Raw genomic sequence first — 22,949 nt, forward strand, 5'->3', positions numbered from 1 at the left:
GTCAATATGATAGATCATCTTTGTATGCATTTAGAATGGCTTCCACCTACTGACCAACCCACTTCCTATTTCACTTCTTCTTCTGTGAGGTTTTATGGCGAACTACACACAAAAAGGTGTATTGCCGCCACCAACTGGACACTTTATAGTGTTTGTAATGCATGTGTATGGTGTACTTGTCTAGTTGATTATGTTGGAAACATGGCCTTTGCTTTAGACATAATACAACGTTAGGAAGTGGTACCATTTTCCATTTGTATTTGAATACTACTGTAATATAAACACTACATGAAAATACAGCTGATATCATGGCATTCGTTTTATTCTCAGAATATATACACTTTTGGTAGCAACATTGTAATATAGCACAATTTTGCAAACACAAATACATAGAGTTAGACAACTGCATGGAAATGCAGAAATATAATGCTCCGTTATAATGCCCCATCCTCCCCTTTTAAACTTTAACATAACTTCTAACCCTGGCAAAAGATGAGTTTCGATTCTTTGTACGGAACTATCCAATATTTCCGTATTTCAATATTTCATGACTTTCAAATAAGAAAGAGGGGTGAAACATGTTCATCTTGTTCAGACACATCTGAATCCTTCACCAAATATTCCCTTTAGTGCAGAATGCAGGTCACTCATACATCATGAATCAAGTTGAATTGTCCGAGTTAAAGTCTGGGAAGCAAAATCAAACCCACTGCATAGACAGAAGATAAAATTCAATGAAACGTACACTGTGGAAAAAATAACCGGTGCAGCATCACACCAATGTGAAATAAAACAAAAACACATTTTGATTTTAATAAAAGGATGCACAAACGGAGTGATTTTTCTACCCTAAATACTGTATGCAAACTGGTGAAATGAATGGTGCTGAGAAATTCTGAGCACACACAGGGCAGTGAGGACACGCAGTAAAAACTCACATTCTGAGGTTCCATTTTTACCCACCAGTCCCTGAATTGAAGTACTTCTGTCAGTTCAGTTTAAGTAGTGGAATAATGAGATGGAGAAGGAAGCCATTCTGGCTCTGGCTCTGTTCTGGGTTGAGGAGGTGCCACTGTCCAAAGGGACAGCAGATGGTCTTGAGTCTGCTCCGGGCTCTTCCCTCCCATTGGTCCCTGGTTACTTCTCGCCTGGTCCAAAGCAAAAGCTATATAATGTCAGAAAGCCCTGCACTGCAGCTAGCTAACTATATACCGGACTATATTGTACACACCCATACACACACACACACACAAAGAAAGGATGGTCGACTCCATTTTCTAGTGATGTGTTGCACTGTAAAGACTTGTTTTAACAAGCTTTGTCATTCAGTGGTTAGCTGTGTGTAGACAGTGTTTTGGGAATTTGAAGCATGCTTACAGTCAGTATCTTAGTGTTGTTATGATATAGGACACAGTAGAGCTGCATGATGTCGTATATCACTTAGTATACATCGCCATGCACTACAGCCTAGGTGACCATGTAATGCTAGGCTACACAGCACAGCAGGATCTCAAAGCTTCATCTGATGCCCTGCCGGTTAAATACTCTGACATCAATTGTAAATGGAAACCCAATAGATTGCTTTAATTGGTGCAGTGACAAACCATACTCAACTTTTCAATTGAAATTGGCATGTTGGCTACAATGGGAGTGAGGGATAGTTTCTGTGAAAGCACATTACATTCCAAAGATAAAATCGAATTAATTACAGCGTCATACATGAATGTGGGGAAATATAATGATCATAAATGTTTAATGACGATATAAATTAGCTTTGACTCTTATCCGTCTCTTTTGTTATTGCAGCTAACATTTATAATCACAAGATGAAACGCGTGTATCAAACAGGTGCATGAAGCAAGAGTTCCATGGATATTCTCATGGTATCATGTCTTCTCAGGTTTGAGCTTGTTAGTAGAAAAGAGTATGTCTAGGATGAAGTGAATATTGAGGCCTGCTCCACGTACAGTGCGGTGATATTGGGGTCTCAGTGAACGGCCTCTCTTTTTCACTATGTCAGGGTGAATGTCATATCCTTCAGCGTTGGAATGTGGTCCAGGTGACAATGCCGTTTTGAACAGGATCAAATTCTCCATCCCTTCCACAATGGGGAGGGTCTTTGTGCTTGTTGACAAATGTTAACACTAGCCAACCCTAAAGTGTGAATTCAGAACAAAATGGCCAACAATAGAGTACAGTTAGGAAAATGTGTGGCCAATTAATAATCAAACAGGGTGAACTCTACAAAAAAATACACGTGAGTGTCTGTACAAAACAATAGAATCGTCATCAAAGAAGCGGTGGAAGTTTCCTATGTTTTTGATATCAAAATGTCTGCACATGAATACGCCTGCTCTTCCTCACCCTTCTGAGCCTAAAGATGGAATGGACGGCGGTATGGTCAGGCACTGCTTAGATTTTGGGGGGCAAAGCTCAATGACACTGCTGGTCTTGACGGGCTTGGTCCTACTCCTTCTTGGTCCACCTCCATTTTCTTCACCCTTGGTGATGTGTGTGTTAGCCTGGACCGTGGTCCAGTACTGGTGGTTGTCAGATGGTGGTGTATATGTAGACGAAGATGACCACTAACAGGTTGAGCACGGTTCCGATGATCCCCAGCACGGCCAAGATGCGCTCCTCTTGGTCGTCCACAGGGTCTGTGGCGTGGGCGTGGCAGACATGCCGGCCGTGGGGGACCATGTTTACCATCAGTGAGCCCCACCCCCACAGGGTGCTATGCCTACAGAGGGGGGGAGAGAGATGAGTGGGATACTACCATTTACCATTGTACGTGTTTATGCTGTACTTTATGTAGAGGTCTCCAATGCAGGCAGGCAGGCATGCAAGCAGGCAGGCAGGCAGGCAGGCAGGCAGGCAGGCAGGCAGGCAGGCAGACAGACAGGCAGACAGGCAGACAGGCAGACAGGCAGACAGGCAGACAGGCAGACAGACAGACAGACAGACAGACAGACAGACAGACAGACAGACAGACAGACAGACAGGTACAGTCATTGATTACGTTTAGTTTTAGACAAGCTGGCATTTCACATGATTCAAGGGATGAAAAGTTAATGAAGAACAAAATCCAGCTTTACTTTTTTCTTATGATTACCCATATTTGGTTAACCCTTGCTATGGTTCCAGCATGACAGTGAGATGTTGGGCTGGGCAGCCCAGGGTCCCTGCTCCTGTCCCTTTCCATGCAACAGCCCCATGTGTTAATTCAAGATGATGCTCATGTGAAACTGAACGTTTTATCGTCCAATTCCAGCCTCATCATGGGCATGACAGTTCTGTGCTACTTTGTCAATGAGGGGCCATTTAAGTGGACTGAAGTAGAGAGGACAGATTGTAGTAGGTGTCTGTGGAATGCTCTTACTGATGCAGCTTACAAGAAGTGAGCCCAGGTCAATTTGTGACAAGACAGAAACAAACTTTCTCCTGTACTGCACTTGTTGGAGTCTCGCTGCACAACACAGGGCCAAACAGAATAAACAATATAGGAGCCAACCGAAGTTGTGGCAGCATAGGGGGCCCCTGTGAGGCCTGGGAGACACTGATGTCTCCCTCCCTCTGCTCTGATGTGACTTAGCCATTCAGCGGTGAAACGCGATTATTTCCAACCCAATTAGGGGGAAATACATGTGGCACCTCCTCGCTCCAGGCCCCAGCCAGGGAGTCACTCACTCACACATGGCCCCGGTGAGTCCTCTCCGCGCTGGCCTCTCAGAGGGGGAGGGGAAAAAAGACTGTTCCCCTGCCAAATGACGAGAGAGAGAGAGAGAGAGAGAGAGAGAGATGAAGAAGAAAACTCAATAAAGAAAAATTAGAGGGGGAAGGGGTATAAAGAACATAGATAGTAAAACAGAAATAGAAGGAGAGATGTGGCGGTCTTCAGCAGTGTTCTCAATAGACACCACACTGCCTCTTGATGCAACGGAAACAAACAAGGCTACAATGGTTTTAAAGTGTCTCCAGTGGAACATTAACATTGAAATATGCTTTTCCTGTCTACATCCAGGTATTGGTTCTCAGTTCTGCACTCCACTTTGACTTATCCAGCTTTATTGGATCTCATCATAACTGAATTTACGTGCAACTGATAGCCTACTGGCGCTCTGTTGTTCACTCCATACCCAAAGCCCCATGTGTAACAGTGAGTCACTGGATGCTGACAGTGGACAGGGATCTGATGGGATGGGTGGGGATGAGTCACGGTATGTGCTCCCTAGCCCAGCTCCAGTGTCACTGAGAAAACCCATAGCAACGTGATGCCTATTTTCCTATAACCAAGGCATTACCAACCCAACATACTGTATGTTATCTTTACAAGCATCAACCAGCATTGAAAATAATTGCGTGTAGATGGTATTAAAACACTTTCTTTAGATATATCCCTCCTCATACAAGTTGCAGGCATATATTGTAGGTTCCTCATTTACCCACCACAGCAAATGGATTACACTAACCTATTCTTTAAGATCCACATTGGACTGAGGTAGATGATAGGAAATTGATGCTCTATTGGAAAATCTCCTCAATGGCCCAGACACTGTGATTGACATGGCAGCCAGCCCAATCGGAGGCATATTCACAACCATCATCAGTAAAAGAGAACGTGTAACCTGCTTAGTTCGAGTCCTTAGCAATGTTCTATCTTAGCCAGTCTGCACACAATACAGGCCTGTTCAGAAAGCATGTATTAGTGATGGTTCAGCGGCTCGCTGAGGTTACAAGACGTCGCCCTGCAACATTAATATCATAAGGGACCCAAGCGAGATGCCATCGATGATTAATGCACTTGAATTTGCTCGTTAAAGAGCGCGAGTACAGCGGAGTTAGAAACAGAGAGAACAGTACTGAGGCTACTTGCATAGCAGAGCCTGGGTGGACTTCCATCTGCAGTCCCCATTAGAGTCAACTGAAAACTATTACAGTATCGTTGAACGGCGTTCAAATGAGACCAAAACAGCAGCTCAGTCCAGACGTTTTCTCTGCAAGAGTCTAATGGAAGCTTCTTGATGTTTCATTGTTCTGAAACCTCTTCAAAGGCAACCCCCAAAATCTCCAAGCTCAGACTCCTCCGTTTAAAACATTTTTAAAAATGTTTTTCTGAAGACACAGAGGACATGGTCTACTAATGGACTGCACATCTGAGCACTTTACATCTCAAGTGTAATGGGGAAAGGTTTTGAGAAAATAGTCAAATGTAATTGTGTGTACATCTATGGTACTAAGTACCTTGCCCTGCTCCCTCTCCCATTTTAGCAGCAGTTCTATTGGATTGCCCTCTGTACACTGAGCTCGATAAGGAGCTATCGTTAAGTTCACAAACAACTGCTGCTGGCTTCCAGTCAAACCTTTGAAGCACTAAAGAGAGATCGGAGCTAGTTATTGATGAAGTGTTGGCGACACCGGACCGTTCACCTTGAGGAATCATGCGAGCACGCACACCTGCACGGCAGGTCCAGAGAACTCCGGGTCACCGCTGCTCAGAGAGGAGGTTGATAACAGAATGTTCCCAGTTTTACTCAACACTAATTGCCAGTTAAATCAATCATGCTAATTACTGTCAACGAGTAGAGATCCATTCTTATGTCGCTTGTTACTACTATTGTGGTGTTACTGGCAAACAGCAGGAGAGAAGTGGTACTGTACACATGATCGAGAAAATACAGTAAAACCTTCCATTACAAGGCTTTGTGCAGCTTCAGGTTTTTCCTGGCTGTGGGTTGGGCTGGGCTGTGCTGTCTCTCCTTGTGCCACAACATTATGTATTCAGCCAGAGGTGGAAATATGAAGGAATAATGCAAGTGAAACAGAGTAAAAGAAAGAGATACTCTACATGGTCAAAAGTAGGTGGACACCCCTTCAAATGAGTGGATTTGGCTATTCAGCCACACCCGTTGCTGACGTGTGTATTAAATTGAGTACACCCGCCGTGCAATCTCTATAGACAAACATTCTCCGTAGAATGGCCCGTACTGAAGAGCTCAGTGAGTTTCACTGTGGCACCGTCATAGGATGCCTTTCCAACAAGTCAGTTTGTCAAATTTCTGCCCTACTAGAGCTGCCCAGTCAACTGTGCTGTTACTGTGAAGTGGAAATATCTAGGAGCAACAACAGCTCAGCCACGAAGTGGTAGGCAACACAAGCTCACAGAATTTGACCACCAAGTGCTGAAGCGCGTAGCTACAGTCACTACCGAGTTCCAAACTGCCCCTGGAAGCAATGTCAGCACAATAACTGTTTGTCTGAAGCTTCATGAAATGTGTTTCCATGGCGAAGCAGCTGCACACAAGCCTAAGATCACCATGCACAATGCCAAGTGTCGGCTGGAGTGGTGTAAAGCTCGCCGCATTGGACTCTGGAACAGTGGAAATACATTTTCTGGAGTGATGAATCCCGCTTCATCATATGGCAGTCTGGCAGACAAATCTGGTTTTGGCGGATACCAGGGGAATGCTACCTGCCCGAATGCTGTAAAGTTTGGTGGAGGAGGACTAATGCTCTGGGGCTGTTGTTTATGGTTTGGGCTAGTCCCCTTAGTTCCAGTGAAGGGAAATCTTAACGCTGCAGCATGCAATGACATCATAGACGATTCTGTGCTTCCAACTTTGTGGCAACAGTTTGGGGTAGGCACTTTCCTGTTTCAGCATGACAATGCCCCCGTACACAAAGCGAGGTCCATATAGAAATGGTTTGTCGAGATCGGTGTGGAATAATTTGACTGGCCTGTACATAGCCCTGACCTCAACCCCATCAAACACCTTTGGGATGAATTGGAAGGCCGACTGCGAGCCAGGTCTAATTGCCCAACATCATCACCTGACCTCACTAATACAGAAATGTTCCAACATCTAGTAGAAAGCCTTCCCAGATGTGTGGAGGTTGTTACAGTAGCAAAGGGAGGACCAACTCCATATTAATACCCATGATTGTCACGATCGTCGTAAGAAGCGGACCAAAATGCAGCGTGGTATGTGTTCATGATGATACTTTAATTAAAGAAAGCACTGAACACTGAATACAAAACAGTAAACAAATAACGACCGTGAAGCTATAATAAGAACTGTGCTGACACAAGCAACTAACACAGAGAATCACCCACCACAAAAGGACCAAGCGGCGTGGTAACGGGCAGCAGCAGCAGCAGCAGCGATGTCAGGATTTCTGGACATGGGAGCGAGATCTGGACTGTGTCCCGACTTGGGAGGAGATAGACAGGTGGGCGGTCGACCCAGGGAGAGTGCCGGAGCCCGCCTGGGATTCTCTGGAGCAGTGTGAGGAGGGATACCGGCGAATGTAGTCAGCACGGCGGCGCGGTAGGAAGCCCGAGAGGCAGCCCCAAAAATGTATTGGGGGGGCACACAGGGAGTGTGGCGAAGCCAGGTAGGAGACCTGCGCCAACTTCCTGTGCTTACCAGAGAGACCGGGCAGGCACCGTGTTATGCTGTGGAGCGCACGGTGTCCGTGGTGCGGGTGCATAGCCCGGTGCGGTACATTCCAGCTCCTCGTATTGGCCGGGCTAGAGTGGGCATCGAGCCAGGTGCCATGAAGCCGGCTCTACGCATCTGGTCTCCAGTGCGTCTCCTCGGGCCGACATACATGGCACCAGCCTTACGCATGGTGTCCCCGGTTCGCCAGCACAGCCCAGTGCGGCCTATTCCACCTCGCCGCACTGGTCGGGCTATGGGGAGCATTCAACCAGGTAAGGTTGGGTAAGCTCGGTGCTCAAGAGCTCCAGTGCGCCTGCGTGGTCCGGTCTATCCAGTACCACTTCCACGCACCAGCCCTCCGGTGGCAGCCCCCTGCACCAGGCTGTCTCGCCGTCTTCTGCCTACAGGGTCTCCCGTCTGTCCAGCGCTGCCAGAGTCTCCCGTCTGTCCAGAGCTGCTAGAGTCTACCATCTGTCCAGAGCTGCTAGAGTCTACCATCTGTCCAGAGCTGCTAGAGTCTCCCGTCTGTCCTGAGCTGCTAGAGTCTCCCGTCTGTCCTGTGCTGCTAGAGTCTCCCGTCTGTCCTGAGCTGCTAGAGTCTCCCGACTGTCCTGAGCTGCTAGAGTCTTTTGTCTGTCCTGAGCTGCTAGAGCCGCCAGTCTGTCCTGAGCCGTCAGAGCCGCCAGTCTGTCCTGAGCCGTCAGTCAGCCAGGAGCTGCCAGAGCCGCCAGCCACCTGGGAGCTGCCAGAGCCGCCAGCCAGCCTGGAGCTGCCAGAGCCGCCAGCCAGCCTGGAGCTGCCAGAGCCGCCAGCCAGCCAGGGGCTGCCAGAGCCGCCAGCCAGCCAGGGGCTGCCAGAGCCGTCAGCCAGTCCTGAGCTACCCCTCAGTCCTGAGCTGCCCCTCAGTTCGGTTACTGTCACGCCCTGACCATAGTTTGCTTTGCATGTTTATATGTTTTGTTTGGTCAGGGTGAGATCTGAGTGGGCATTCTATGTTGTATGTCTAGTTTGTCTGTTTCTGTGTTTGGCCTGATATGGTTCTCAATCAGAGGCAGGTGTTAGTCATTGTCTCTGATTGGGAACCATATTTAGGTAGCCTGTTTTGTCATTGTGGGTTGTGGGTGATTGTCTATGTTAGTTGCTTGTGTCAGCACATTTCGTATATAGCTTCACGGTCGTTGTTCATGTATTGTTTTGTTCAGTTTACTTTGTGTTTTCGTCATCCATTAAAATGATGCATTCACACCACGCTGCGCTTTGGTCCGCTTCTTACGACGATCGTGACTATGATGCCCATGATTTTGGAATGAGATGTTTGATGAGCATGTGTCCACATACTCTTGGTCATGTAGTGTATATTTAGGAGATGTGGTTTATTTTGGTCCTGCATTTAAGTGGTCTATGCCTTCTAGCACCCATACAAAGCTCAGCCACTTGTGCGATGCCAAGTCTTCAGTTGTCAGAATTGGGGAGAAACAAACCAGAAGCACAACGTGCTCAGAGTTGTGTTGTGGCATGGAGGTATGGTTGGTAAGCATGAGCGTGAGTAATGAGATACACCAATCGAAAGAACAACAGAAAGGTATCACTAATTGGCAGCTGTGTAAGGTGTCTCATTTGAAATGGATGAAACCGCCTCTTACCATCATATCTGCCATTACAGCCTGGATACCTGGCTAGTTCTGTATTCAATGTTGCTTTGCCAAAAGGCAAGTTGTTTCGACAACAACATTGTCTTGGTACTATACTGTAAGTGGTTGGTCAATGTTTCAGGCCAGAAGGATCTGTCTGAAAGCCCCAGAGCCCATGGTATGTTGACTGTAAACGCTTCTCTTGTGGGACGAAACACAAACATTTGTCAAAGGATAGCATATTAGTGCTGGATATGTGCACCGAAGAAATTACAATGGCATGGTTACAGCCTTGAACACGGAGATAAAAACCGCAGAGACATGCCGAACCTCAGATTTGCTCCCCGCTCTATCTTTCATCGGTCTGTCACACATTGTCTCTCATCTTTAAAAAATCATGAGATTTGCATGTTGCATAATGCATATTTTACAGAAGTACGACATATCATGGGCTCTGGGGCTTTCAGAGAGATCCTTCTGGCCTGAAACATTGACCAACCACTTACAGTATAAGACAGCACTTAACATAGAAACTCTCCATTTTAACTCAGAGCTGATACCTTTACTGAAGAATGTCGATGAGAATAGGTATTGTTTCAATAAATGCATATCAATAATTACTGCAGTGGAGGCTACTCAGAGGAGGAAGGGGAGGACCATACTCCTCAGTGAAATTTCATGAAAAATTTAAATAGTGATTTTTTTTTTTGAAAGTTAACCTTTTTAGATAAAACTAGATTATATACAGTTGAAGTCGGAAGTTTACATACTCCTTAGCCTAAAACATTTAAACTCAGTTTTTCACAATTCCAGACAGTTAATCCTAGTAAGTATTCCCTGTCTTAGGTCAGTTAGGATCACCACTTTCTTTTAAGAATGTGAAATGTCAGAATAATAGTAGAGAGAATGATTTATTTCAGCTTTAATTTCTTTCATCACATTCCCAGTGGCTCAGAAGTATACCTACACTCAATTAGTATTTGGAAGCATTGCCTTTAAATAGTTTAACTTGGTTCAAACGTTTAGGGTAGCCTTCCACAAGCTTCCCACAATAATTTGGGTGAATTTTGACCCAATCCTCCTGACAGAGCTGGTGTAACTGAGCCAGGTTTGTAGGCCTCTTTGCTCACACACTCTTTTTCAGTTCTGCCCACAAATGTTCTATAGGATTGAGGTCAGGTCTTTGTGACGGCCACTCCAATACCTTGACTTTGTTGTCCTGAAGCCATTTTGCCACAACTTTGGAAGTATGCTTGGGGTTATTGTCCATTTGGAAGACCCATTTGCGACCAAGCTTTAACTTCCTGACTGATGTCTTGAGATGTTGCTTCAATATATCAACATCATTTTCCTACCTCATGGTGCCATCTCTTTTGTAAAGTGCACCTGTCTCTCCTGCAGCATGATGCTGCCACCCCTGTGCTTCACAGTTGGGATGGTGTTCTTCGGTTTGCAAGCCTCCCCCTTTTTCCTACAAACATAATGATGGCCATTATGGCCAAACAATTCTATTTTTGTTACATCAGACCAGAGGACATTTCTCCAAAAAGTACGATCTTTGTCCCCATGTGCAGTTGCAAACCGTAGCCTGGCTTTTTTATGGCGGTTTTGGAGCAGCGGCTTTTTCCTTGCTGAGCGCTGAGCGGTTCTGGGATTGATTTGCACTTTTCACACCAAAGTACGTTCATCTCTAGGAGACAGAAGGCGTCTCCTTCCTGACCAGTATGATTGTTGCGTGGACCCATGGTGTTTTTACTTGTGTACTATTGTTCATACAGATGAACGTGGTACCTCCAGGCGTTTGGAAATTGCTCCCAAGGATGAACCAGACTTGTGGAGGTCTACAAAAAAATTCTGAGGTCTTGGCTGATTTCTTTTGATTTTTTCATGATGTCAAGCAAAGAGGCACTGAGTTTGAAGGTAGGCCTTGAAATACATCCACGAGTACACCTCCAATTGACTCAAATTATGTCAATTAGCCTATCAGAAGCTTCTAAAGCCATGCCATCATTTTCTGGACTTTTCCAAGTTGTTTAAAGGCACAGTCAACTTAGTGTATGTAAACTTCTGACCCACTGGAATTGTGATACAGTGAATTATAAGTGAAATAAACAATTGTTGGAAAAATTAGTTGTGTCATGAACAAAGTAGATGTCGTAACCGACTTGCCAAAACTGTAGTTTGTTAACAAGAAATTTGTGGAGTGGTTGAAAAACAAGTTTTAATGACTCCAACCTAAGAGTATGTAAACTTTCGACTTCAACTGTATATATTCATATGTCACCAAATAATTGGTTAAAATACACTGTTTTGCAATGAAGGTCTACAGTACCTTCAACAGAACTGTCTGGGGTAGCACAATGCTGTAGCCAGAGGACAGCTAGCTTGTGAAAGTATTCACCCCCTTGGCATTTTTCCTATTTTGTTGCCTTTACAACCTGGAATTAAAATGGATTTTTCGGGGTATTGTTTGATTTACACAACATGCCCACCACTTTGAAAATGCAAAATATTTTTTATTGTGACAAACAAACAAGAAACAGAAAACTTAAGCGTGCTCAACGTGCATAACTATTCCCCCCCCCCAAAGTCAATACTTTGTAGAGCCACCATGACAATGGTGGCAATTACAGCTGCAAGTATTTTGGGGTATGTCTCTATAAGCTTGGCACATCTAGCCACCGGAATTTTGCCCATCCTTCAAGGCAAATCTGCTCCAGCTCCTTCAAGTTGGATGGGTTCCGCTGGTGTACATTCTCAATTGGATTGAGTTCTGGGCTTTGACTAGGCCATTCCAATACATTTAAATGTTTCCCTTTGAACCACTCGGTGTTGCTTTAGCTGTATGCTTAGGGTCATTGTCCTGCTGGAAGGTGAACCTCCATCCCAGTCTCAAATCTCTGGAAGACTGAAACAGGTTTCCCTCATGAATTTCCCTGTATTTAGCGCCTGCCATCATTCCTTCAATTTTGACCAGTTTCCCAGTCCCTGTCAAGGAAGATCATCCCCATAGCATGATTCTGCCACCACCATGCTTCACTGTGGGGATGGTGTTCTCGGGGTGATAAAAGATGTTGGGTTTGCGCCAGACATAGCGTTTTCCTTGATGGCCAAAAAGCTCAATTTTAGTCTCATCTGACCAGAGTACCTTCTTCCATATTTTTGGGGAGTTGCCCACATACCTTTTGGCGAACACCAAACATTTGCTTATTTGTTTCTTTAAGCAATGGCTTTTTTTTCTGGCCAATCTTCCATAAAGCCCAGCTCTGTGGAGTGTACATCTCAAAGTGGTCCTATGGACAGATACTCCAATCTCCACCGTGGAGCTTTGCAGCTTCTTCAGGGTTATCTTTTGTCTCTTTGTTGCCTCTCTGATTAATTCCCTCCTTGCCTGGTCCTTGAGTTTTGGTGGGTGGCCCTCTCTTGGCAGGTTTGTTCTGGTGCCATATTCTTGCCATTTTTTAATAATGGATTTAATGGTGCTCCGTGGGATGTTCAAAGTTTCTGATATTTTTTTATAACCCAACCCTGATCTGTACTTCTCCACAACTTTGTCCCTGACCTGTTTGGACAGCTCCTTGGGTCTTCATGGTGCCGCTTGCTTGGTGGTGCCCCTTGCTTAGTGGTGTTGCAGACTCGGGCCTTTTCGAACAGGTGTATATATACTGAGAAAATTTGACAGATAATGTGACACTTAGATTGCACACAGGTGGACTTTATTTAACTAATTATGTGACTTCTGAAGGTAATTGGTTGCACCAGATATTATTTAGGGGCTTCATAGCAAAGGGGGTGAATGAATATAAATGCACGCACCACTTTTCAGTTTATTTTTTTCATACCTTTTTAAATCAAGTTATTTTTTTCATTTCATTCCATTTTGGAGAAAATAAATTGTATGTCCATTACTAGAAATCCAAATAAAAATCTATTTAAATTACAGGTTGTAATGCAACAAAATAGGAAAAACGCCAAGAGGGATGAATACTTTTGCAAGGCACTGTAGCTACCAGCGTGAGTGTGCAGTTTTCTCCACCAGAATGGTAGACTGGCCAACGTGGACGAAAATGTTGTGGACTTTTCGTTGAAGAACCCCTTTCATTCATTGGGGCAAACGAAAAAGGTGTGAATTAAAAGCGAGGGCCGACCTCTGCCTGATATCAGTTTCATGAAGAAGGATGAAAAGGTGAAGGTGTTCAATACCAACTGGTATCAAAAGTAAAGCTGGTTAACAGGGAGCCTTTCATTATGCCGGCTGTCTTGCTGGACTTGTCTGCTGTTTGGAAAGTCTGAGCCTTGGGCAAAATGTGGGTACAGTGACCCGAAGAACATTGATCGTTCAGCTAATCGACAAAACAAAAGCAGGGAGTATATAAGAGCCCACATCAGAATCAAGCTTCTGGGAAAAATCTGCATCGATTAGGACGAAGGTCTGTGTATTCAAACTGCGGAACACAACGAGAAAGTAAGAAGAAACAGGGATGTTCTCAAGCAACTTGTCAAAACCACTGCGTTTTTGGGCAATAATTTGCTTTAAGAGGACACGACGAGAGGAAATGTTCTGCCTACAAGGGCAACTACAAGGAGCTTGCAGAGGTAATTGCACGTTGCAAAGCTTTACTTTTTGAACTTTCGACTGTCAATTCTGAATGATTTGATAGCTTCTATCGCATCATCCATTAAAATATTAAAGAGAGGTTGATGCAGCGCATCTTTTCAAAATCCTCCGGTCTTTATTTAGCAGAGATGATAAAACATCACTCCGGCCAGACACAAGAAAAAACTCATGACATAAATGTTGCAGCAGCCTAGGCTACACCTAAACATTAGAAATCTGACATGCAGTACGGGATGAAAACTAGACTATTATTCAGTCTGATCAACTGTAGACTACTAATAAGAGCAGCTGCATACAGCCTATGTGCCCTGTCCATCTGGTCAGGGTAAACTAATTGGTAACGATATGTATTTAGAAAATGTGAATGTAATCAAATTGTGTTTATAGTCAAAATTGGGGTGGCTAGGCTGCCTATATGTTTTTCATCCAGAATTATCAACTGGATATAATGAATCAACATAATAGTGCTGAAGGCCTACAGTTGCATAGGCCTGCATGATGCAAACATGCATAAAGCAAGCTCAGCCCTGTGAGTTCCATTGTCTATCAGTTGTTATCTATGTGTCTGGGTAGAGGATATCCCCCTCCTAATCTAACCTAAATATAATTTATGTCAACAAATGTAAGGTAGCTGCAGTTTGAAAGGGTTTTCATCCCCTCAAAGGCCAGGAATTTTTTTCAATATTTTTTTTAAAACCATGTGACCAGATTAGGAAAAACTGGTCCCATCATAGCCCATATGAAAACATTTTACAACTGATTAAGCACTGTCATACCTTATAGGGTCCAGAGTTTTCCTAGTTAGGTTAACGTAGAAGGACCAACTCCAGGTCCCGGGGGTAAAAACTGCCCCACCGCTCTGGAACCGATGGTGGCACCAATCTGCTTGCAGTGGTCAGTTATCATCAGGTACGTGGATGATCAGGGCTTTATTCAGGAACGTTTCTTGAGCTACTTTGATGTGTCAAGTGGGCGAGATGCACAGTCTGTGTTTAACTTGATGAATTTTGAGATGTCTGAGTTTAAGTTCTTTGAGATTCGTTGTCCAAACCTACAATGGCACAGTTGTAATGGAATGTATCTGCTATTTGTATTTACAGCTAAGTCCCCTCCTGTTCTCTGATGAAGAGGTGATGACCACACCACTACCATTGTCAACTTTCTCCTGGCATGAACTGAAGCTACATCTCATGTGCCCGCTCATCCACTGGCACATTGAATGTTTCCCCTCCAAGAACAGAGTACCCCCATCAATTTTCTCTCATTGCTGTACAGTCGTGGCCAAAGGTTTTGAGACTGACACAAATATTAATTTTAACAAAGTCTGCTGCCTCAGTTTGTATGATGGCAATTTGCATATACTCCAGTGATCAGATAAATTACAATGAATTACAAAGTCCCTCCTTGCCATGCAAATGAACTGAATCCCCAAAATACATTTCCACTGCATTTCAGCCCTGCCACAAAAGGACCAGCTGACATCATGTAAGTGATTCTCTCGTTAAAATAGGTGTGAGTGTTGACGAGGACAAGGCTGGAGATCAATCTGTCATGCTGATTAAGTTCGAATAACAGGCTGGAACCTTCAAAAGGAGGGTGGTGCTTGGAATCATTGTTCTTCCTCTGTCAATCATGGTTACCTGCAAGGAAACACGTGCCGTAATCATTGCTTTGCACAAAAAGGGCTTCACAGGCAAGGATATTGCTGCTAGTAAGATTGCACCTAAATCAACCACTTATCGGCTCATCAAGAACTTCAAGGAGAGCGGTTCAATTGTTATGAAGAAGGCTTCAGGGCGCCCAAGAAAGTCCAGAAAGCGCCAGGACCGTCTCCTAAAGTTGATTCAGATGTGGGATCTGGACACCACAAGTACAGAGCTTGCTAAGGAATGGCAGCAGGCAGGTGTGAGTGCATCAGCACGCACAGTGAGGCAAAGACTTTTGTAGGATGGCCTGGTGTCAAGAAGGGCAGCAAAGAATCCACTTCTCTCCAGGAAAAACATCAGGGACAGACTGATATTCTGCAAAAAGGTACAGGGATTGAACTGCTGAGGTCTGGGGTAAAGTCATTTTCTCTGATTAATCCCCTTTCCGATTGTTTGGGGGATCCGGAAAAAAGCTTGAGAAGACAAGGTGAGTGCTACCATCAGTCTTGTGTCTTGCCAACAGTAAATCATCCTGAGACCATTCATGTGTGGGGTTGCTTCTCAGCCAAGGGAGTGGGCTCACTCACAATTTTGCCTAAGAACACAGCCATGAATAAATAATGGTACCAACACATCCTCCGAGAGCAACTTCTCCCAACCATCCAGGAACAGTTTGGTGACGAACAATGCCTTTTCCAGCATGATGGAGCACCTTGCCATAAGGCAAAAGTGATAACTAAGTGGCTCGGGGAACAAAACATCGATATTTTGGATCCATGGCCAGGAAACTCCCCAGACTTTAATCCCATTGAGAAACCCACAAATTCTGACAAACTCCAAGCATTGATTATGCACGAATGGGCTGCCATCAGTCAGGATGTGGCCCAGAAGTTAATTGACATCATGTCAGGGCAGATTGCAGAGGTCTTGAAAAAGAAGGGTCAACCTTGCAAATATTGACTCTTTGCATCAACTTCATGTAATTGTCAATAAAAACCTTTGACACTTATGTAATTATATTTCAGTATTCCATAGTAACATCTGACAAAAATATCTAAAGACACTGAAGTAGCAAACTTTGTGGAAATTAATATTTGTGTCATTCTCAAAACTTTTGGCCACGACTGTATGTAGAGTCAGTCACATACACAATCACATTATTACACATCAATGGTTTTACTCCTTGCTTGGACTAACTCAGTCTTAGCTCTTTTGTCTAAATGTGTTGTGTTATTGTTTTTTTGTCTTCCCAGCCAAATCCTGTCCTGCACTGGTCAAGTCTCTGAACACCTCAACTCATGCCTCATACCCTAATTTAATCACTGATCCCTTTCCAACACTGTAAGTAGCCCTCTCATTCCCCATAATATTGTACTATAAATGAATTTTTAAATCTTTAGATTAAAATAATTAGTCTTTGACGATTTTTGAAACACACTTGTTCGTCTCCGTGTGTTCCGCCTATACCGTGCGTCTCCCATCCTCCGCTATTTTGAAGTCACCAGCCTCCACTGACGTACTGTATATCTCCAATGCTTAGGGGAAAGAGTTAGGACAATTCCAGTGGGGTGGAAAACAGGAAGCAAAATCCTATTTATACAATGCAAATACGATGGATGGATTGAAAGAGCTGCAATTCAATACATTGCCTTACTGAACGTATTGGATTCTCAATTTAGATAATACTGTTATTCCACCCCACGTGGATGGCAGATTATCTGCATCATCTCTTCATCACACAGCGACACTGGATGCCTTGTGAATGCCTTGTAGGCCTCTGTCATTGTGAACAATGGTTGTTGATCGATACCTAAATGATCATGGACTGTCTTGCCTATAGAGTGATGTGAAAGCACTAACATAACACGTCCAAATAGACACCATGCTGCCGTCCTATCCGTTGCCCCTCTCTCTCCCTCAGTCCACACCACTACACGGTTGCCTCTGATGCAGAGGTTATTGCATAATGTGGCAAGAGTCTGGCTGTCTCATTTTAAAGACATGGTGTTGACATTTCCCAAAAACGCTCACACTATAACACACTATATTAGAACCCTTACTAAAACAGCACGGACACACACACACTCATATACAGACACGCACAAACGGTACACACGCGCGCACGCGCACACACAGCGAGATGAGTCACAAAGAGTGATGGCAGAGGAACCAGAGCCTTATGACGGCCCAGACATCCACGGGCCTCATTATAAGCTCCGATGGACAGGCAGCGTGGGAGGGAAGAGTGGCGCCCAGGGCCAACGGATGACTGTCAGATCGCTTCCCATTCTTTCGTTCATCTTTCGCTTTTTCCCCGCTCGGATTAGTGACTACCCGTCCTTCCGACCAGAGCATCCGGGCTGGATTCAATTCCTCGCTTCGCCCTTTTCCGGTGTTATTCCCATTAGCTTCACCAGTGACCTCTTTTTGGGATCTGCTCCTTGATGTTCAAGAGGTGGCAGGTTAATCGTGCCCTTTCCAATTTCACTCCCTTTCTCTACAAATTAAATGAAACATTTACTGGCAACACCATTTGGATGTGGTTGACGTGGTGGTGGTGGGGGGGGGGGGGCAGCAGTCTTTCTATTTAGATCTGCAGCTCCTCTATCTCCACCTCTCCTCCAACCAATGAAACTGAGAGATGGTGGCTTTAACTGGCCCAATCTAATCAAATACAAGTTGATTGTTAGTGATTGAGTGGTATTTCAGAGTGTTTGGAGGATAAAATGTAAGAAGCAATGGGGATATGTAGAGGCTATTGAAGGAGAAAACAGACCAGAGACCACTCTGCTTCCCTGTGGCTTCCAGCTATATTCTGATTGATCAATCCCTCATCCCCTGGCTGCTCTGTGAATGAATCTGACCTGTGGAAATGCCCTGTGTAGCCACACATGTCTGGGATGAAAGCCCCTGTGTTGATAGTGATAGATGGATGTGCTTCTGAAGAACACTCTCAGACATAGGGACATACACCCAGGGGGCCAATTCACACTTGTCAGCCATGCAAAAATGTTCAAATCGATGAGGGAACGCAGTACTGACACCAAATGTTTACATGGGAATTTTCAAAGTGGGAAAGTTGCAGACCCCCGATTTTCTACACGAATATGTCAAACACATCTGCTACGTCACATTATGATCATAATTCTTAATTGTATATTCTTCAAACGTGTCAAAAGTAAGCGTGTGGTTTATCAGAACCATCAAAAAACTAAGTCAAAAGGAGTCCAAAGGTGCAGCACAAGTGTAAGCATATGAACATTATCCTAAAGGATGCGTGTGCTTTCAAAACAGCTTCATGCTTTTCAGACCTCAGGGGCCTGATTGATGTCACACTTTTACCAGCTTTTACCTGACTCCAATAATCAACTAATCATGATCTTCTGTGTAGAATGCAATTAGTTTGAAATCAGCTGTGTTTGCTATGTATGTGGAAAAAGTTTGACACCCCTCCGCCCCCGTAGACTGGAGTTGCCCATCCCTGCTTTAGAGTCAACAACAGCCTGACCTCTGACCCAGCTCACATTCCACACAAACCCCTGTGGGAGCAACATAGATAGTACCCTTCAACAACATGTTCAGTGACACTTTCTCTGTTTGACTTTTTGTCTATTCGATAAGCATTGAGAAGCTGTATTGGATAACATGTTTCTCTCTTTTTCCTCTCATAGACCACCGCGACACAATGACACTCATCATGCACAGACAGACAGGCAGACAGCACACGAATGCACACACAACCTCTCCATATCTCTATGACTGTAATGTGCAGTATTGTCAACTAATGACTTGCATACTCACCACACATTGCACCAGGGGGGTAACCAATATGCTCCTTTTTTTTTGCTATTCCAGTACCCTCGCCATGTCTCCACCGTCCTGCCAAGCTCCTTCTCCACCCCCTCCCTTTCCCCCGGCACACTTCTTTCTTCCTGGTCCAGGTCTCTCGCTGCTGGGAAACAGTTCAAATGTCCTGCTGCAGCACAGATTTGTTTGCAGTTAGTCTCTGTTTCACTGAAGCGGTCCCTTTGAAACTCTGACGCTTTTAAGTGTGGCTTTGGCTTCTCAAGTAGAATAAATCCTTACCTTGACTTTGTATATGGTTCAACTGTTTTCAGCCCTCCAGAAGGAAGAGTCCCACCTGATCTTTTCCTCAGGTGTCAAAGAGCCTCTTTCGTTTGTTTTGTTTCCACTGTGCAGGTAATGGAACATTGATGCATGCTTTTCCAACATGCCTGTCGTTATCAATATTTGATAAGAACTCTTGCTGTTTGAGCTTGATTCCCACTGTCCTTGTCATGAGGCGGTGGACAATGCTTTTCCTTCGCTTCATAGAGTTGAAGTCCCATCTTCTGTCCCAGAGGTCTGTCTGCTCAGTGTCAGTTCTGCATCAAAGTTTTAACATAATATAATCTGATCCTTTGCACTTGTTGTGGACCTGCAGACAGTCTTCCCGGCCCCAAAAGTATGTATTATTCAATTTTATCTTTCTATTTCTCCAAATAAGATCTGCTGCTGGTTGGAGCTGTATTCAAGTAGGAGGTGTCTTCCATAGCGACAAAAAGGGCTGGGAATGTAGCTATAACAGAAATCAAGCCAATGGGACTGGATGAGAGGATTGTGAGATATAAAAAATAAAAAGAGATCCCCAAAGAAGCTGCTGAACTGACAGCAGAGGAGTTAGAGGAGGAGGAGAGGGAGGGAGGTTGACAGAGAAACGTATGTGGGGCGTGCGATGGAGGGGAGGGGGACAGGTGGGTCAAGTTGCGTGTCGAGCGGTCCTCTGTCACACCTATGGATTTCCTCTGAAGACAAATAAAGTTGTGAGTAACAGCCACAGAATCCCAGATAGGTCTTATGTCGCTCTCTCTCTCTCTCTCTGAGGCTGTCAAACGTACTCCATATGCTCATCCATCCATCATTCTCTCTTACACTCCTTCTCTTCTTCGGTCCTTCTCTTGATTTCTCTGGGTGTCACCTGGTTGGCGGTCAGATACCCAGCTTCTCCTCTCACAGGGACGGATGATGATTTATAACCTGGTGGTTAACCTGTTGTGGAATCCCTTTTTGTTGCTGGTCCACATTTTCATGATCCTCCTCAAGTCTGAAGGAGGATCCATCACTCTCAGGTTTACAGGTTTGCACCTTTTCACAACCCCACTGTCCCTTTTTCACTCTGTCTCTCTTGCTCCACATGCGTCTCTGTGTGTCGCTGAGCAGCTCTGCCCCCCCTCCCTTTCCCCTCTTTCTCTCTCTCCCCCTCCACTTCGAAGCTCCTAGAACAGCTACTAACTGACAGCATCCAAAATCCATTCATAATTCTGCTTTATAAATCACCCATGTTCCTGGTTATGCGCACACTAACACACAGAAAAATACCAGAACACACTCTGGGGAGACATAAATAATGGAGTGCTAGGTTACAGTAGTAGTATGGTTATATATAGAAGACAACAAATTTCACTAAATATGGCCCGGAACAACAATTTGAGCACTTCTCACAAGGCTGTTACCACAGAACTAGTCTACGGCTCAAGAAGAAGCATCAGTGCTGCCGTAATAACAGTCCCCATTTCTGGCATAGCACCAGCATGAGCTGCTGTATTCTCTACAGTCCTCCAGTAGCACCGGTGTCAATGTGCCTGGGACTGTGGCCCACTGTCCTCCAGCTCCATACCCACTACCCAACGCCACCATCTGGGCACTGACAGCCAGCACACACTTTGACAGAGAGGGAAGCACGCTCGCTGGAACCAAGGAAGAGGCATTGTGGTGTTGGTGCCATGAGGTTGTTGAAATACAATGAATGGAACAGACCTTACACTGCAAGGTTCTCACGTTCTTTGCTACATGTTCTGTAGAGGTACAGCTAGTACACATACAGACACAGACACAAACAGGCACACACATACGCACACGCACACACCCACGCACAACCACGCACGCACGCACACACCCACGCACGCACGCACACACCCACACCCATGCACACACCCACACCCATGCACAACCACACCCATGCACACCCACACCCATGCACAACCACACCCACACCCATGCACACCCACACCCATGCGCACACCCACATGCGCACACACCCATGCACACACCCATGCACACATGCACACACACGCATGCACACACACACACACACCCATGCACTCACAAACCATGCACACACACAAGAAAAGTGCAAACATACATTATCGCATTATCAGGGATTTAAATTACATGAATTAATTCTTTGTCGCAAGGTGTGATGAATGAAAATAATTTCCTGTAGCTTAAGCTTTATTGCCGAAAAACTTTTCAATCAACACCTTAGGTGGTGAAATTTCCTTTATTTTATTTTTTAAATGTTCTCTGCCAGCTGTAGCAAAGCCACCAAATAATTAACTGGAACCATGTAGGCTGAATGGGCACATTGGCTCTCGATTAGCAGAACAGGGGATAGAAGACACACTGTGAAATAGAAGGGCTACAGTAATTGGAAAGTGTGTGGGCACTGGAAAGAAAGTAAGGGAGTGGGAGGTGGTTGGGGAGGGGGGGGGCAGTCAGAAGGAATGCAGTCAGTCCCTTTCTAACTTATTAATCCTTTATTTCAGGAAAGATTATCTCTTTTTACCCAAAGAAAATACTGATAAGAACACACACAGACAGATGTACACACACACACACACACACACACACACACACACACACACACACACACACAAACACTCTCTCTCTCTACTCACCTCTTCCTCCCGTTGCTGGATATCCTTGGGTTTGACTTATACCATATTCAAACAGAATGTGGTTGCTAAGGAACTGCCTCTGTTGAGACACCTGCTGCATCACAGCCAGCCTGCTGATAACAAGTCAGATAAGCAAAAAGAAAGGGAGGACTGGGTAGGGATGGGCTGTTATAAAGCATTCAGCGTGTTATACTTTAGAAGATATTTAGGAGCAGACTGAGTCATGCACTCTGTGGTGCCTCTGAAGGCAGAGAGACATGTTCCCCCCTTAACCCCCCCCCCCCTCTCCATGAGAGACTCTGTGGAGATGTGACTGAAAAGGAAGTGCAGATGATAAAATATTGACTCAGTTAGTACTACAGGGACCTCTCTTCACCAGCGTTCTGCAGGAGGCTTAGCGAAGCAGCTCAAAGTCCTTCATTCGCAGCCTGGTCAGGCATTACTGATAACCTAGCTTGCCAATTTCTGGAAATGCAAAGGAAAAATATCACACCCATTAAAGGGGTTTTTAATGGTTGTGATATTTGCACACTATGAAGTCGAACTAACATTATGACATTGTGAAAATGATGATAATGCCCCATTTAAGAGCTGTTAAAAAAAAATGTAAACGCCTGTTCAGGTGGGAAGGAACTTTTGGCCAACATGACGTCACAATTTGATCTGATTATTATAATAGGCCAATGACTGTACATCTGGGTAAGCGGGTGGTCTCTAGACCAGCCAATCAGGGGTGTGCATGTAAATATCTTCAAATGTGTTTCCTAACACCCGCACGATCAGACTGAGCAGTTGAAAGGCCAAAGGAAGCTCAAGGAAAAAAAGAAAATGACAAAAAATGCATGGGGCTTTAAGTTTGTGTAATTCAAATGGCTATC

General features: G+C 44.8%; 1 long non-coding RNA gene across 1 annotated transcript; it reads right to left on the reverse strand.

Annotated features, from left to right (window-relative positions):
• Nucleotides 1-301: 301 nt before the first annotated feature.
• LOC149971224 (uncharacterized) lies at nucleotides 302-20,538 on the reverse strand. Its single transcript, XR_016492543.1, has 2 exons — nucleotides 19,136-20,538; nucleotides 302-2,740 (listed from the first exon to the last, which is right to left on the reverse strand). It is a non-coding gene; the product is annotated as an uncharacterized LOC149971224 (long non-coding RNA).
• Nucleotides 20,539-22,949: the final 2,411 nt, after the last annotated feature.

This window comes from Oncorhynchus mykiss, chromosome 27 (genome assembly GCF_057628025.1).
Source record: "Oncorhynchus mykiss isolate SJ-2025 chromosome 27, ASM5762802v1, whole genome shotgun sequence".
Lineage (NCBI taxonomy): Eukaryota > Metazoa > Chordata > Actinopteri > Salmoniformes > Salmonidae > Oncorhynchus > Oncorhynchus mykiss.